Source organism: Gastrolobium bilobum, unplaced genomic scaffold (genome assembly GCF_033153095.1).
Source record: "Gastrolobium bilobum isolate Gb01-03AN ecotype WA unplaced genomic scaffold, APGP_CSIRO_Gbil_v1 utg172618, whole genome shotgun sequence".
Classification (NCBI taxonomy): Eukaryota; Viridiplantae; Streptophyta; class Magnoliopsida; order Fabales; family Fabaceae; genus Gastrolobium; species Gastrolobium bilobum.
Genome location: NW_026895262.1, coordinates 3,914 through 10,657, shown reverse-complemented (window position 1 = coordinate 10,657; position 6,744 = coordinate 3,914). Strand labels below are relative to the sequence as shown.

General features: G+C 35.9%; 1 long non-coding RNA gene across 1 annotated transcript; it reads right to left on the bottom strand.

Moving 5' to 3' along the window:
• Positions 1–3,642: 3,642 nt before the first annotated feature.
• Positions 3,643–5,872, bottom strand: LOC133302495 (uncharacterized). The gene is made up of 4 exons (XR_009750354.1): positions 5,610–5,872; positions 4,630–4,703; positions 4,481–4,544; positions 3,643–3,909 (listed from the first exon to the last, which is right to left on the bottom strand). It is a non-coding gene; the product is annotated as an uncharacterized LOC133302495 (long non-coding RNA).
• Positions 5,873–6,744: the final 872 nt, after the last annotated feature.

Below are 6,744 nucleotides of genomic sequence, written 5' to 3'. Positions count from 1 at the left end.
TGAACAGAAATTCAAACATACATATTTTATTCACTATATCGAAAAGAAGTAAGTTTTATAGACATCCTCTAGCGTGAACAGAAAGCTGAGATTTAAGGAGAATGCGACACCTCAGCTAATTTTCAAAAGTTTTTTTTACATTAAAACGGAAAGAATCCTCTAGTGTGAACAGAAATTCAAACATACATATTTTGTTCACTATATCGAAAAGAAGTAAGTTTTATAGACATCCTCTAGCGTGAACAGAAAGCTGAGATTTAAGGAGAATGCGACACCTCAGCTAATTTTCAAAAGTTTTTTTTACATTAAAACGAAAGAATCCTCTAGTGTGAACAGAAATTCAAACATACATATTTTGTTCAAAATATCGAAAATAAGTAAGTTTTCAAGACATCCTCTAGCGTGAACAGAAAGCTGAGATTTAAGGAGAATGCGACACCTCAGCTAATTTTCAAAAGTTTGTTTTACATTAAAACGGAAAGAATCCTCTAGTGAGAACAGAAGAAATTCAAACATACATATTTTGTTCACTACATGGAAAAGAAGTAAGTTTCAAGACATCCTCTAGACTGAACAGAAAGCTGAGATTTAAGGAGAATGCGACACCTCAGCTATTTTTCAAAAGTTTTTTTTACATTAAAACGGAAAGAATCTTTTAGTTTGAACAGAAATTCAAACATACATATTTTGTTCACTATATTCAAAATAAGTAAGTTTTCAAGACATCCTCTAGCGTGAACAGAAAGCTGAGATTTAAGGAGAATGCGACACCTCAGCTAATTTTCAAAAGTTTTTTTTACATTAAAATCGAAAGAATCCTCTAGTGTGAACAGAAATTCAAACATACATATTTTGTTCACTACAAGGAAAAGAAGTAATTTTTCAAGACATCCTCTAGTGTGAACAGAAAGCTGAGATTTAAGGAGAATGCAACACCTCAGTTAATTTTTAAAAGTTTTTTTTACATTAAAACGGAAAGAATCCTCTAGTGTGACCAGAAATTCAAACATACATATTTTGTTCACTATATCGAAAAAGAAGTAAGTTTTATAGACATTCTCTAGCGTGAACAGAAAGCTGAGATTTAAGGAGAATGCGACACCTCAGCTAATTTTCAAAAGTTTTTTTTACATTAAAACGGAAAGAATCCTCTAGTGTGAACAGAAATTCAAACATACATATTTTGTTCACTATATCGAAAAGAAGTAAGTTTTATAGACATCCTCTAGCGTGAACAGAAAGCTGAGATTTAAGGAGAATGCGACACCTCAGCTAATTTTCAAAAGTTTTTTTTACATTAAAACGGAAAGAATCCTCTAGTGTGAACAGAAATTCAAACATACATATTTTGTTCACTACATGGAAAAGAAGTAAGTTTCAAGACATCCTCTAGTGTGAACAGAAAGCTGAGATTTAAGGAGAATGCGACACCTCAGCTATTTTTCAAAAGTTTTTTTTACATTAAAACGGAAAGAATCCTTTAGTGTGAACAGAAATTCAAACATACATATTTTGTTCACTATATTCAAAATATGTAAGTTTTCAAGACATCCTCTAGCGTGAACAGAAAGCTGAAATTTAAGGAGAATGCGACACCTAATCTAATTTTCAAAAGTTTTTTTTACATTAAAACGGAAAGAATCCTCTAGTGTGAACAGAAATTCAAACATACATATTTTGTTCACTACATGGAAAAGGAGTAAGTTTTCAAGACATCCTCTAGTGTGAACAGAAAGCTGAGATTTAAGGAGAATGCAACACCTCAGTTAATTTTCAAAAGTTTTTTTTACATAAAAACGGAAAGAATCCTCTAGTGTGAACAGAAATTCAAACATACATATTTTATTCACTATATCGAAAAGAAGTAAGTTTTATAGACATCCTCTAGCGTGAACAGAAAGCTGAGATTTAAGGAGAATGCGACACCTCAGCTAATTTTCAAAAGTTTTTTTTACATTAAAACGGAAAGAATCCTCTAGTGTGAACAGAAATTCAAACATACATATTTTGTTCACTATATCGAAAAGAAGTAAGTTTTATAGACATCCTCTAGCGTGAACAGAAAGCTGAGATTTAAGGAGAATGCGACACCTCAGCTAATTTTCAAAAGTTTTTTTTACATTAAAACGGAAAGAATCCTCTAGTGTGAACAGAAATTCAAACATACATATTTTGTTCAATATATCAAAAATAAGTAAGTTTTCAAGACATCCTCTAGCGTGAACAGAAAGCTGAGATTTAAGGAGAATGCGACACCTCAGCTAATTTTCAAAAGTTTGTTTTACATTAAAACGGAAAGAATCCTCTAGTGAGAACAGAAGAAATTCAAACATACATATTTTGTTCACTACATGGAAAAGAAGTAAGTTTCAAGACATCCTCTAGACTGAACAGAAAGCTGAGATTTAAGGAGAATGCGACACCTCAGCTATTTTTCAAAAGTTTTTTTTACATTAAAACGGAAAGTGTAACAGCCCGTTACATACCGGTATTGTTAACATTAATTATGATATTAAGCGCAGTTACAATCACAGCAGTTCATTTAAAAAAACGAGAATAAATTTTTTCCGACTATTACGCGAGCATTTAAATCCTAAAAAGCGTAATAATTAAAAGCTGTGACCGTAACCGTAAACTCTTGCGGAAGACTTATTTCAACTATTTTTATAACTTACATCATTTATTATGAGTTACTAAGGAGTTCCCATAAACTCACTTAGCCTATTTCCAACTTTACATTTTTACCAATTCGAACATGTTTCACTCTAAATTTTTCTGCGACCAAACCGATCGCAACCAACCCTTCTTCTCAGATTATATTTTTGTATTACTTAATTCCCTTTTTAACAAGCTATCATACGCTCAATTCGGAGCTCATTTGCTCCGGTTATCGCCGTTTGAAGTTGGATAAGCAATTAGCCCAAACAACCCCAAAAACAGCTCCAAACCACTCACATTACTCGAATTACTGCACTCAATCCGCTCAACCATTTGCTCTCAAATTTTTATCCCACAAACTAGACATCTAAAACTTCATTTTGATATATCACACGCTTAATTTGGCGGAGAAACGAAGCGGGAATTAATTTCCCAAATCCGGTCCAGAATCTGCCTCAGGTGCAGGGGCACATGGGCAGTCCGTGTTTCTCTATTTTTTTTCAGGCCGAAGATCAACCCAGAATTTCCTTAAATTTTGACACAAGGTAGAGGACATCTCAACCTTCAAAATGGCGTATGGCACGTCCCTAGGGGACTTCTATGGAGGGAGATATGCTCTCCCGAAGTTCGCCTAAAATCTGCCAATTCTACAGAAAATTCGCCAGAGTTTCCTTTGTTTTTCCAATAATCCCAAATTTGTAAAAGATCATTTAAACCTCAAATGTACCTAATAAACACATGATAATACAGTAATAATCCAATGGGTGGCACACACAAGGACCAACAACGCCTTGGGGCACTTACAACCCAATCCAGTTTATAGTTATTAAACATAGAGTCCATATTAATCATTCTTAAGTAGTTGCAATCACTAACACTTTTTTCATGCATATTTCCATCATACATATTATCATAACCTAAAATAGGCCTAAGGCCCTTCCATCATAATTAGACATGCATCAATACTATTATAATATGGCTTTACAAATTACAACTTGAAACTAAAACTTCAAATTACATTCTTCTAAAATTTCAACTTAATTTAAAAGACAACATAACCAAATACATCACTACTAGACTTAGGCAAAATGGCATGAACAAGATGCTAATGAAGCTACTAATAAATACAAATGACATGTTCATGCCCTAAGTCTAGCCTAGGCCACACGGCCAACAAAATGCAAAATATGAAGCGCTCCAGCGCTCACTCTGCGGGCCTCTTGCCCGAGGCTCCTGCTCCACTGCTACCTCCTGAAATAAATGCCCCGAGACGGGGTGAGATATACGAATATATCTCAGTAACCAAGAGGTTCTGGAGAAAACTCCACCCAATGGTTCACTTCGATGCATATCAATAGAATACAACAACCACTTTGAAAACGGGGTATAGCAAGGGATTTAGAGAATGGGGAATATAAAGAAAACAAAATACGACGATACGGGATGGTAACCCCAATTCCACGTACGCCCTCGGCATATATAAGCCTATGGGTATCATCCAAGGTGTGTTCACAGAAACCACAACCATGATGCCCAAACCAACCAAAACGCCAAAGACATTCCTAGTGTGCTCCTACCCGGATCACACACCATGACCGCAGTCAACTGGAACTCCCTCCTGGAGACCTATCCAGCGGAAGTCCGAAAATGCCCGAAGGCTAATAAAACTGTCTACTGGCCAGAGACTCGGTACCGCAGTACCCATAGCAATAATGCATGCATGCTCATGTGTTCTATACTATTCATACACACTTCCTACCGTTGCCATCAACTGGCAAGGTGGAACAGAAAAGGGGAACAAGCCCCAGTACCAAGAGGTTACCTTAATTCGTGTTTCCACAAGCTCCGTAGCAGCTTATCCCTCAACTCGGTACACAGCGGAATGCCTACACAGAGGACATTCCCAATCACTCTCAGTTCAACCCATACATGTTAATTTATAATTACACATGCAATGAACCAATTTCTTACCTCAATCCACTTGGTCCCGGACCAAGGGCAATTCACTGATTCAAGATTCGGGATTCAGGTCGATGTACGGCAACCTATACAATAACGTACATCCATCAGTACTCGTCAAATAGTATCAAAACGCAAAAACACAAAAATCCTCCCCATCTTCCCTTGATGGTTCGGCCATTGTAGTGTAAATGTGAGATTTATTTTTCTAAATTTTCTTTCTCATTTTGTTACGTCTCATTAGGTTGTCAATAAGCCAATTCAAGTGCCGGTTCGTCATTTTCGCGTCGGATTACATCAGGAAGCGAAAACCGCAAAATCCCCCCTTTTTCCCTTGGAGGTTCGGCCATATAGGTGTTAATTGGGGATTTATTTTTCTAAATTTTCTTTCTCATTATAGTACCCATCCTTGGGTTGCCATAAGGCCATTTCAACTGTCGTTTCGCCGTTTTATGTCTTTTAAGCATCGTTTCGCTAAATATTTCGCTCTAGGTTCATTTATGCCAACTAAACCACTTATTATTTTTCCATTGATTCTAACACTTGCCAATCACAACACAACCCATCTAAGCACTATATAACTACACAAATCATCATCCAAATCATTTTTCATCATCAATTCACTCATTTTTCCTCAAAGGTTCGAATCTTGCCCTATGACATTCCAAAGAATTTCCATTCAATTTTAATCACTCCAACCTTCACACAACCTATCATATCATCATACCATCATGCCACAATTCATCAAACAAGTCTCAACACCAAAATTCACAAGTCCAAAATCATGATCATCAAATTTTTCTAAGTTAAATTCATCAATTTTCACCAATAAATTTCATCGCATTTCTAGCTTTAATACATCATTCTAACACATTATCATCTAATACACATTTTCAAATTGAGCTCTCTAACGTCACTATTCATCATATCAAAGTTTAGGTTTTCAAAATCAAATCATCACCATCAACCATTTAAAATGCAAGAACACTCACCCAAATGGAAGGTACAAGGCTCCTCCTAACTATACTCCACCATTGGAGCACTTGGAAGCTCCAAGAACACAAAATTCCTCACCAAAACCGCAGCTGTAAATGGCCAAGATCTCCTCACACACGCGATTTCAAGGCTCAAGAGTGGTACCAATGTGTTTAGGAGGTGTTTTCCAACAAGTTTCAAGACAAAAATCGTTGGATTCGGTGGAGATTTGACCAAGTTATGGAAGAAAGAAAGCTTGAGCAATTCTTGGCCATGGAGGGGCTGCTGCACGCGGGAGAGAAGAGAGGGAGGAGAGAGAAAGTGTGAAAAAAAAGGTGAGTTTGACTCACTTAAGTCACAGGCGGGTCCCACACGCGTTTTAACTTTAATCAATCACCTAATTTCAACCACAAATTCATGACCTACATATTTTTCTTGTTCATGTCATATTTTTGTTTCCCAAAAATACTGATAAAATTTTCACGCTTATCGGTACAATTATACCGCAGTATTTTTACACCGGAAAATCACTATTCATCAATTTTTCCCAAAATGACTCAATTCCATCAAATTTCATCAAAATCATATTTCCTAACTCAAAAAAACATTTACAACTCATATTTGAAACCTAGAGCTCAAAACTCAATCGGCACGTTTTACGGTGCAATCGTACCGCGGTATTTTTACCCGCGAAAAACACTATTCACTGATTTTTCTGAAACTTGCCTGTCCACTCAATTTTTCGTTCTGAACCCATTTCCAGGGTTATTTTTACCATCTGAGACCTTCTACTCAATTTTTATCTTCCTAGGGTTGCGTGTTGGCTAATTACCGTTTTGCCCTTTCTTTGTATTTTGGCCTAATCTTTTGGATTTTCACTAATCCATCACTTGATTGCTCACTTAATATTTTAATTACTTGATTTAAAATTGTGAGGTGTTATAGAAAGAATCTTTTAGTTTGAACAGAAATTCAAACATACATATTTTGTTCACTATATTCAAAATAAGTAAGTTTTCAAGACATCCTCTAGCGTGAACAGAAAGCTGAGATTTAAGGAGAATGCGACACCTCAGCTAATTTTCAAAAGTTTTTTTTACATTAAAACCGAAAGAATCCTCTAGTGTGAACAGAAATTCAAACATACATATT